We start from the raw sequence: 12,267 nt of genomic DNA on the forward strand, positions 1-12,267 counted from the left end.
TACTTCTGCGTCTGTGTCTGCATCGCACTGCAATTACACCGCCACACCACTAGGGGCTACATCTCAAACATCATGGTGTAGTAGGATTACTTTTATAAATCTTTAAAGTGCACTATTTAGGGAGTAGGGCGCTGTTTGGGGGGCGGCACGGTGGCGCAGCAGGTAGTGTCGCAGTCACACAGCTCCAGGGGCCTGGAGGTTGTGGGTTCGAGTCCCGCTCCGGGTGACTGTCTGTGAGGAGTTGGTGTGTTCTCCCCGTGTCCGCGTGGGTTTCCTCCGGGTGCTCCGGTTTCCTCCCACAGTCCAAAAACACATGTTGCAGGTGGATTGGCGACTCGAAAGTGTCCGTGTCCGTGTGTGTGTGTGTGTGTCTGTGTTGCCCTGTGAAGGACTGGCGTCCCCTCCAGGGTGTATTCCCGCCTTGCGCCCGATGATTCCAGGTAGGCTCTGGACCCCCCGCGACCCTAAATTGGATAAGCGGTTACAGATAATGGATGGATGGATGGCGCTGTTTGGGACAAAGCAGAAAGTAACAAATACAAAGCCGGCATGTTTTTCCCTCGTGGTATCGCCTTTTGTAGAGTCATTTTTTTTCCCGGAGACCGCCATATTTTTTCTTTGTTCAACATGTTTATTCATCCCTGAAGCCCACACAATGTCTGAGGAGATATTTCACTATGAATGTGCTGCTGTCTGCGTCGCTGTGTGTGGAGGAGAGGAGTTTGTGTTCCTGTATTTCTTTGGTTCTGCATAAACAGTGTCCGTCCGACTTCTGACCAATCAGTTTTTGCAGTCCGTGTCGACGGTCGACGTGATGCATAGTTACATTTCTGGAGATGTGCGCGACAGGCTGCGGCGTTGGTTGACGCTAGGGTGACCAGACGTCCTCTTTTACCCGGACATGTCCTCTTTTTTACACTTAAAAAAATGTCCGGGCGGAATTTGACAAACGTCTGGGATTTTGTTTTTCTAGAGCTTACATAGAACTTCGAGAAGCGTTTCATTCACAAACTAGTCCCGCCCTCCCCTACTCCGATTGGTTCGCTTGAGTGAGAAGGGGGCATGGTGAAGTAGCCTAAAATCTTCTGATTGGACGGTCTGACTGTAGAGCTACCGTTATTGGTCGATAACCTTCTCTGTAAACATTGAATTGGTAAGTCTGCACGTCAGTAGTCCTTGTTTACGTCAGGCAAAGCTCATGTACCCACCCTCATCTCGAGCAGCTATGCCGAAATGTAAATGTAAGTTCTCGGATGAATTAAAAAAGAAATTCCCATGTTTTGTGTAGCAAATAAAGGTGTAAACGACCTAAAAGCACACATAGGTTCAGCTAAGAATACAACGGCAGTGAAGCAAGGGGCTAATGGAAGTGTAATCCACCGAGACGTGTCCTTTTTTTCACCATCTCAAATCTGGTCACACTAGTTGATGCAGAAGTGGATGGACTTTAGGCTCGTCTACCCACACAATCATATTATAACAAAACCTCTCCTGTTTACACTCATAACACAAAAAAGTTGAGGGCTGAATGTAGCATATGTATCAGCTTATTAGCATGAGTTCTAAATGAGTAACAGTTAGCAGCAAAAGTTAGCGATGGTAATAACTGACTTCTGAGGCTTGAAAAACAACAGATGTGTTAGTGTGTTTCCTAAAGTGCTACATGGTGAAAAGTATGTGAATCTGAACCCAGGACACACTCCAGAAACCGAGAGGTTGTCTCCAGGCTTCGCTAATTAGCGGAGAGCACTGCCACCGAAAGTGACAACATTTAGACAAACTAGCACAGATAGGCCTGCTTTTGTCTCCTTGACACCTCCGCTAATGGTCTGACTGGCTTGTGTGTGTGTGTGTGTGTGTGTGTGTGTGTGTTTTAAAGACACACATACACACACACACACACACACACACACACACACACACACACACACACACTAGCACTAGCATTATATATATTTGCATTTATGGCATTTAGCGCATGTTCTTCTCAGAAGCAATTTACAGTGTTTTGTTGTCTACTTTTGAAACTTTACTTTATGTTTATAATCAGTTTAAAATAGATACAGAAGCATCTACAGATGTTGAGTAGAATGTGCTGTGCTGTGTGCCAACCCACGCAGACACAGGGAGAACATGGAAACTCCACCCAGATGGGACTTGGGCCCAAGATCCCAGGACCGAGAGGTGAACGTGCTAACACCATTTTGTGATGTTTATTTTTTTTATTTTCTTTTTTATTGACATCCCTACAAGCCATAATGTATCATAATGTAGTATGGCTATGATAATAACTGTGGAACTTGCTTCTATTCATCATATATATGTCTTCCTTGATGATGATGATCCTTCACAGGGTGACACACACTCACACATTCACTTACACACTCACACCTACGGACACTTTAGAGTCGCCAATCCACCTACCAACTTGTGTTTTGGGAGTGTGGGAGGAAACCGGATTCCTGGGGGGAAACCCACGCAGACACGGGGAGAACACACCACACTCCTCACAGATAGTCACCCGGAGGAAACCCACCCAGACACAGAGAGAACACACCACACTCCTCACAAACAGTCACCCGGAGGAAACACTGCATGCACAGAGAGAACACACCACACTCCTCACAGACAGTCACCCGGAGGAAACCCACACAGACACAGGGAGAACACACCACACTCCTCACAAACAGTCACCCGGAGGAAACCCATGCATGCACAGAGAGAACACACCACACTCCTCACAGACAGTCACCCAGAGCGGGACTTGATCCCACAACCTCCAGGCCCCGCCACCGTGCAACCCCTGCTCAGAAACAATTAATATAAAATTACACACTTTTATCACCAGTGATAACTGTGTCTTCTCAGGGTAAATGCCCATGAGTGCGGTTCAGGTTTCTGTCAGAAACAGAGAGAGATCCTTTGCTAAAAAAAGAAGCGAATTATCTCAACAATTACAGCCTCTCTTTGAATTCAGCCCAAATCTTTTTTTTGTATCAGAACATCTTTTACACGATTTTAAAGAGGTTATAAAGATGGACATTGTCTGGGGGAAGCTCCTTATCTCTCACAGAGAGCTTCGCAAAATATGAGAGCAGAGCAAGGCTATGATGTGCATCTTAGAGCAGTACTGAAGGCTTTTCAGCTATTCTGTTTTATTTTTAATCTTTTTTTCTCTATCCAATGCAACTATCTGCTATGTTATCGAGCTCTTAGAGAATTTCATAAAGGTTCTGGAAGATGGCTGAATGATTTCGAGCTAAAAGGCAGCCAAAGCTGGGGAGCATGCCCTTTCTTTCAACATTTCCTGCTAGCTCCTACTATGCAGGAGAGAAGGCAGGACTAGAAGCAAATGACCTCAAAGCTTTTCCCATCACGTATCTCCTCCACAGATCCTTGACCCTCCCACTTTACTCTCGAGGCATTCCCTGTGGATGTGGTTAACTTCAGAGCTCAGATTGTAAGATATGAAAAACCTCAGCGATGGATCTTATAGTGAGCTGTCAATGAGCGTGCCCACAACCCCAGTGTTGCTTTTCCACTGCATAGTCCCTACACTACTCTACTATACTTGGCTCTTTACTTGTTCTTTAGGCAAATCTGATACCTGGAACTTTACGTTGTTTACTCCCTGCTTGCTCCTGGTTCCAAGTGAGCAGAGTACGGACTTAATAGTGATGTGTAAAGCTTGCAAACTAGGCATTTATAAAAGCTCCAAGCTACAGTAGAGATCACATTGTTTTTTTTGTTTTTTATCCAGTTCACAACGGCAGCTTCTAAAAGTATGCCATAGTCTTTTAAAGAGAATTGGTGGCTGATGAAAAACCCAAAGCAAAAAAGAATGACAAAAGGTACAGCTTTAGAAGGCTACACTTACAAAGGTTTAAAAATGGTTAACAATCTGCTTATTAATGGTTATTAAGTAAGCCGTAAACACATTAAAAGTAATTAAAAATCAATTATAAACCATAGATAGAAAGGGTAACAGTGACCTTCTATTTGCCAAATAGTGAACCCACATCCATCTACACTGTTAAACTTCAGATCTTGCCGGATAATGACCTTATTTTGTCTTATCCATTAGTCAACATTAAGGGGCGCCCCCTCCAGGGTGTGTTCCCACCTTGCGCCCAGTGATTCTGGGTAGGCTCTGGACCGACCCCCTGAGCTGGATAAGCACTTACAGACAATGAATGATTGAAGAAGTGTAGTCTTAATTTAAAGTGGTACAAAAACCTCTACTGGAGCTGTGTTCAAACCCAAACGACGTCAACAATGTGCCATTTGTCCAAGACTAACTTAACACTCCTCCAATAACTCCCTTCCTAAATACCTTCATGTAATGCCCCTTGCTCACTTCCCCACTAGCTTTTCATTGCCTCCTCACATTTCTAACTCACTCATCAACCACTCAATCTTTCACAAACTCACTATCTCCCTCATCCACATGTTCAGTAGCTCGCTTACTCACTCAGTAAGTGAAATCCATTATTGACTGCCTTAGTCATTTGCTAACTTCCTCAATTATATGTCACTTACTAATTAACTCATCACTGACCACCGACTACCTCTCTCTCACTCTCCCTCTTTTAAATGTGCCCTTGTTCACTCTCCGTCATGCTCACTAGCTCAATCACTCACGTATGTATTCATTTACTAACTATCTGGTTTACTTATTGACTACCTCTCTCATTCACAAACTCCCTCCCGCACTTGTTCACTTCTTCACATGCTCACTCACTCCCTCACTCCCTTACCACCTATTATTGCCTACCACTCTCGTTCACAAACTTCCTTCCTCACACGTCCACTCATTCACTTTCTCACACGCTCACTAGCTTATTCACTCTCCCCCTTACAGACTAGTTATCTCACCTATTAATATATAACTCATTCACAAACTCCCTCACTCACATGTTCACTCGTTCACTCCCTATCATGCTCACTAGCTCTTGTACTCACATACTGACTTCTTGAGTACCCTCATACAGCACTAGTTCACTTAATCACCCGCGATCTCAAACTGAACAACCTCCTCCTTTAATCACACCAACAACTCTGTGACACAGTGGTAAACACTTCCATCAAATGGCTACACAATGTTTGGTGTCTTGTGTTTGCTTCTTTAGTTTTGGAAGGATAGTCTTACTAATTAGCACTGGCCAAACCTCATATTCACATCATCACACACTGGCTTCTAATTGCACTGAGTTGTATCTAAAAAAAAAAAGATTTTGGATGCTGTGTGACATACTGGACATTCTTAGCCTCCAGCAAGTGACCTGGCTATCCTTTGATCTTGAACTGGACTGTAGCACTCCCACTGAAGACACTGCGGCAGACTGCAGCTTTGCTAGTGCACTGCTTTTTTAATGGTATACCCATGCTAACAGAGAGTGTCTGAGCACTACATGACCGTGAGGAATGTAAATTATGGGGGATAGCACAAAAAGTGAAACGTGTGCATCAACTAATAGAACGCCTACAGCTGTAAAACCCAAATATAAACACATCAAAAACCTGTTTATAACCACAAGAAAGGGAACAGAGCAACGTTGGAGCATTTTACCACCCTAATTAATCAAGAAATACGGCACTGGGCTGTTGTGGGTGCATCCAAATACCATAAATGATCAAAAGAGAGGGTGTCAGAGCATCAAATAAGCATTAAATACTCCTAAATGACCAAGACAGAGGGCATCACTGCATCATGTGGGCATTAAAGCCTCCTGATTAACTAAGAAAGGGGGCTTTGGTGCAACATGAGAGCACCAAAATCCTAAATGGCAAGAAGACTAGGTACCAGAGCATCAGGGGACAGCAAAAGCCCTAAATGACGAAGAGAGAGGTCACTAGTTCATCACAGAAGCCCCTAAATGGCCAAAAAGAAGGACAACATTGCATCTTAGGAGCATTAAAAAACACTAATTGACCAAATGAGAGTGCACCAGAGCATCATGGGAGTATTACAAACTATTAACTGGCCAGGAGAGTGGGCATCAGAGCATCATGGGGCATCAGAAACCCAACAATGACCAAAAGAGAGGTCACCAGAGCATCATGGGAGCATTAAAAGTTCCTAAATGACCAAGAGACTAGGCAACAGTGCATCATGTGGGCATTAACATCTCTAAATGACGAAGGGAGAGGGCACTATTTCATCGCGGGAGCCCGCAAACCACTACACGACCAAAAGTGAGCACCACGGGTGCTTTAAATCCCTAAATGAGCAAAACAGAGGTCGCTATTTCTTAACGGGGGCCTCAGAATTCCCTAAATGTCCAAGAGAGAGTGCACTGTTGCAACGTAGGGGGATCTAAGCCCCCTAACTGACCAAAAGAGAGCATTAAATAACCCTAAATAACCAAGAAAGCAGGCACCCACTCATCTTGGAGGCATCAAAACCCACTAATTATCCAAGAAACAGGGCACCAGTGCATCACGGAAGCCATAATCCCATTCCTGCGCCTCCGTCTTCTGTTTCTATCACACACATATGACTCATCGACAACAAGATTGGTATCGAAGGCAATGGAATTCATTTCCAGATGTGCACAGTAAGGATATGTAAATAGCCTGTGAGCCAATCAGCTGCCATTGGGCACATGCTGTCAGAGATCTAGGGCTGTTGCCGAATATGTGAACAGCAGAGCTTTGCATCTGTGATGCGTCCTCTCTTTTTTGGGGGCTGGCATTAATTCCATTATGCGGAACTATGGCCCTTGTTATTCATGGTGGCAGGTCATTTTTCACGGCGCCGTCGCTAATGCGAGAGATCAGTGCGTGCTCACAGAGACGCCATAATCGCGCCTCTACCGCTGCACTAATTGTCAGTGATGCATTTTTAATGCCTATTTATTGGGCTAATTGTGCACAGGGCTGAGACTCGTGGAAAAAAAAGGCAGTTGTTTTAATTGATGCGTTATCTTTATGGCTGTAATTAAACTGAAAGGGACGTATATGGGCGAGGGTTGGGGAGGGACCGGGTGGGAAGCTTTGGGAACGTTTCCTGACGGCTGAGTGTTTTTAAAGTGGGCCAACCTTTTATGAGATGCTATTCAATTTTCGCCTGGATTTGTGTGGGATAAAACCGGGCTGCTTTAATTTGCCAGAAAAATACCTGGAGTTGTAAACGTTCTCTCTTTCCTACTCTCTCTCTTTGTTCGTTCAGTCTCTCACTCTGTCACTCTACCTGTTTCTCTCTCTTTCCATCTCTCTCTCTTTCTCTCTCTCTCCCTCTATAAATATTCACCAAGCAATCACCTGCTGAAGAGGATTGCTTCTCAGCACACTGCCTCCAGGGAGAGAGAGTGAGAGAGAGAGAGCTTGAGAGAGTGAGGCAGAGGAGGGAAAGGCAATGCTGAGTGTAACACAGGAGAGGAGGAAGGGAAGGAATGCTTTAGAGAGACAAAAAACATAGCAAGAGAAAACCTCTATCATTTTTCATTGCAGAGACTGTAGCATCAAAGCTGTGTTTATTAAACTTTATGGATGTAAACTGTAACGTATAAAGAAGAGGGAGGCGTGTCCTACAGCATACTCTGTCATAGACACCACAACCATATAAGGATGTCTACATTTAAGCTTGAATCTACAGTTGCCTACAGGTGTGAATTTGCGAATGCGGGCTATGACAGAAGTGCCCTTGAGCAAGACACCTAACCCCCATGGCCAGGGCTGCCCACCGCTGTTCACTAGTGTGTGTGTAAATGTGTGTTTCACTGCACGGATTGGGTTAAATGCGAAAAACCAATTCCTCTGTGTGCAAACACTGTGGCCAATAAAGTGATTCTGATTCTAATTCTAATCGTGTGAAACTGTCCAGTTGTGGTGAGAAGTGAGTGTAAGATCAACTGGGTGAATGACAAAAGATGAATGAATGAATGACCGGAAGGATGGAGGAACTGATGGACAATGAATGAATAAATGAACAAACAAACAATGAACAAAACAATGAATGAATGAATAATTGAATGAATAAATAAATCATTCATTCATTCATTCATTCATTCATTCATTATCGGTAAGCACTTATCCAATTCAGGGTCGCGGCTACCTGGAATCATTGGGCGCAAGGTGGGGAATACACCCTGGAGGGGGCACCAGTCCTTGAAGTGAATAAATGAATGATCAAATGAATTGATGAATGAATGAATGAATGAATGAATGAATGAACAAAAGGTGAACAAATTGATGAGTCTGAATGAATGAACACATAAACATATGTATGGGCGAATGGGTGGATGAATGAACAAATGAATGCATGAATTAATTAATTATTCATTCATTCATTCATTCATTCATTTATTATCTGTAACCCTTATCCAATTCAGGGTCGCGGTGGGTCCAGAGCCTACCTGGAATCATTGGGCGCAAGGCGGGAATACACCCTGGAGGGCGCCAGTCCTTCGAGTGAATAAATGAATGATCAAATTAATTGATGAATGAATGAATGAATGAATGAATGAATGAACGAGCAAAAGGTGAACAAATTAATGAGTCTGAATGAATAAATAAATGAACAGGTGGACGGGCGGATGGATGGATGAATGAGCCAATGAATGCATGAATGAATGAATGAATTATGTTTAATACTATTGTTAGTATGTAACTTTGTGCACATTTCTGCAGTGAAAACAAGCTTAGAACTGGAAGTCCTTATATGGTCACGACACCAACTACAGAATTATGTCACAACCTCTGAGGTCTTTGTCAGACGTATCTAAGAGGGTACTTTGTAAGAGAAAATGTACACCAATGTAGATCTGCTGAGACAGAATGAGAGAGAGAGAGAACAAGACAGAGGCTGACTCACCCAACATTGTTTCATTCTGAACCCTGGAGATACCCTGCTCCCTGCTGCTATCTGTCTGAGCAGATAAGCCCTCGTCCATTCAGTGGTGTCCACCTAAATGCCTCGCTCGTCTCCATATCTCTGCAGCCGCTGCCTGATTGCACACTGCAGTCAATGCCAAACAAGCCTCTGATCACAACCTGCCTTTGTCTTGTCCCCTCTGAGCCCCCGTACGTGTGTGGCGAGGTGATGCTGGGTTGGCTACTGTGGCACTGCCAAAATAAAATATTGTAGCAATGCATACTGACATATTGAGCACTGTTTAACTGCAGACCTGAAGGGTCAACTCGTCAAATTATTCCATGATTGGTTTTACATTCCCACCTCTATCCTTATCAACTTATCCCCTTAGCTCCGCCCCCTCGTTATCTCAGAGTTTTGTTTGTAACATTATGAAGCCTTTATTCATAAGCCTTTTTAAGTGCAGTTAATATTCTTTGTAATTTGGTAATAATACTTGGCAGGTATACATACAAACTCCAGTAGTGCCTCATAAGACCCTTATAATTAGCTATAATTGATTATATTGTAACTTATAAACACAGAGTAACACAAGTGTCACTATTTATTGTAATGTATTAAACATAGTAACTATTTTAAACACTTTATTAATGTTTATAATGCCATCATGGTGTGCTTCAAGTAAAGCTATTTCACATTTTTATGATAAAAAATATAACCAGTCAATCACTTTATTAGAATTACTCAAGGAATTAATTTCAATATTTAAAATGTTTTTAGAATTGTTAATTAGTCATATGTCATTTTTCATACATCATTAGCAATTTAAAAGTCATTATAATGAAGTGTGACACTTGCATTACTATGTGTTTATCATTCATTCATTATCTGTAACCCTTATCCAGTTCAGGGTCACGGTGGGTTCAGAGCCTACCTGGAATCATTGGGCGCAAGGCGGGAACACACCCTGGAGGGGGCGCCAGTCCTTCACAGGGCGACACACACACACACACATTCACTCACACACTCACACCTACGGACACTTTTGAGTCGCCAATCCACCTACTAACGTGTGTTTTTGGACTGTGGGAGGAAACCGGAGCACCCGGAGGAAACCTACACGGACACAGGGAGAACACACCAACTCTTCACAGACAGTCACCCGGAGCGGGAACCGAACCCACAACCTCCAGGCCCCTGGAGCTGTGTGACTGTGACACTCCCTGCTGTGCCACCGTTCCGCCCTACTTTGAAACAGTGTATTGTTATTAGTAGTAATAGTATTATTATTATTATTATTATATAAACCCTGTAATAATTTTAATGGCTGTCATGTAGGGGTTGCTGGGTAGAAAGGAAGGGTGTGCCTCAGTTCAACACTAACCTTCTAACCGCAGACAAGCCCACAATCCGTCCTGGGTGTGGACTCGGGACGAGTGTGAAAACATCTCTCAGTGCACTATAGTCATTTCAGAACATGACATTCCTCTCTCAAATATTTCGGCATAAAATGTCATAAAAAGTCTATACGAGGTGTATACTGCATAAGGGTGATTGATGTAGTGTGGGGCTGAGGGTCTATGTGGAATATTAGGTTTAATGTGTTTTTTAAAGCTCCTACAAGCTTGCTGTGCTGTGGTGTGACTGTCTCTCTTTTTTTTTTCAGCTAGAGGTTGTCAGCAGTTCATCCACCATTCGCCTCATCTTCTTGTGCGTTTGTTTGTTTGTTCCTCCTCTGTCTGTTTATTGTGGATTAAGTGATTATTACACCTCTCGAAAATGAGAGAAGCGCTCAATTGATCAAAACCAATCTCCTTTAATCTTATTTAGGCTCTGAATTAACACAGCTCAGCCTGATACTGTGGATATTCCTGTGGAGATCTGAGCTTTATTTACGTGTTGGGTTTTTTCTCACCGTCTCCGTGCCGTTGTGTCATGAGCAGATAAAATTCTTCAGGGACGGGGAATTTGGGGTATTCCACAAACCAGGATTTTGGAAATAAAGCCAAAGTTGAGGATTTTTCTTTGGGGAATGACCATCCCAGCCAGGGTTTTATCCAAAAATACCATTTAGTCTTTAGTTCACGTTTGTTGTTGTGATGTCACAAAACCAACACACTTATATTTGTATATTCATTCATTCATTCATTGTCTGTAACTGCTTATCCAGTTCAGGGTTGCGGTGTGTCCAGAGTCTGCCCGGAATCACTGGGCGCAAAGTGGGGACACACCCTGGAGGTGGCGCCAGACCTTCGCAAGGCTCTATATGTATATGTCCCTCTATTTAGCCTACATTAGTTTAGCCCTGCCCATTTCTTTTTGTGTGGCAGTCATTTACATATGTTTGTGTACCAGCATGTAAATATGAACTGAAATTTTCAGCATCATCTGTAAACAGATCATGCTTCACTGTCTCCGCCCACTTCGGATCTCACACATCTGTAACTTCTCAAACTTATATAAAGTTCAGGTGGAAATTAAAGATGAACTCCAAGCTGCTTAATTCAACTTGAGAAATCTTGTTTCATGAAACTCCCCCACCCACACCACCTTTTGGGGGGAGGGGCCTGAAGGTGGGGGTGGGGGTGGGAGGGGGGCTGGGAACTTGAATCCATGTTATAAACAGCACCCACCAAAGTATCAGGGGAATATGCTTCACCGAGTGTGTGTGGAAGAGTGAAAACTCTGAAAAAAGCCGGTCAGATGAGATTGCCATCCTCGGAGGAGTTGATCAAATTTAATTATGATGCATATAATTACCAAAGCAATCTTCTGTGAGGTAGGAATAATGGTTTCAGGGGAAGAGCTGGCACCTGCAGGGCCACAGTGTAATTTAGAGTGAGCGAGCGAGCGAGGGAGAGAGAGTGCCAGTCTCTGGTTTGGTCATGGCGTTATTGTTTTCTCTGGGGGAATATTGCAGCAGTTGGCACGGCGAGGCCTATCGTTTGTCATGAGGAAAGTAAGTGATTAGAGCCAGAGCGCGACGCCCGACAGCTTTCTGATTCCACACTCAACACACGTGAAGCGCCGGTGCTGATTAAAAAAACATACATCACCATGTTTGCCTCACGCTGCCTTCATGCACTGTTGCAACTATCATAAATGTGTCCCTGTATCATCATGACAGCATTCCTTAAAGTATTATAAACAGAGTCCATGTTTAGTCTGTGGTTACTCCACTAGTTTTGCCTCTAGCGTACTTTCAGCATATAAACTTGGGTAGATGACATCTTTTATTTAGTTGTTTTCCAGCCAAAACAAGCACAAATCTTTCATTCAGCGACAAGGAACCGAAAATTACTCAAATATTTTTTTGTTCGGTATTTATTAAACTGCAATTACAGTGTTAATTAACAGGGTTATTCCTGTTCTATCCCATTTCCACAAGTGACCATCTATGACGTGCTTTGGTCAGAATAATACAAGGGATCAAATACAATAGCAGTGTTCTC

The sequence above is a fragment of the Hoplias malabaricus genome, chromosome Y (assembly GCF_029633855.1).
Source record: "Hoplias malabaricus isolate fHopMal1 chromosome Y, fHopMal1.hap1, whole genome shotgun sequence".
Taxonomy (NCBI): Eukaryota; Metazoa; Chordata; class Actinopteri; order Characiformes; family Erythrinidae; genus Hoplias; species Hoplias malabaricus.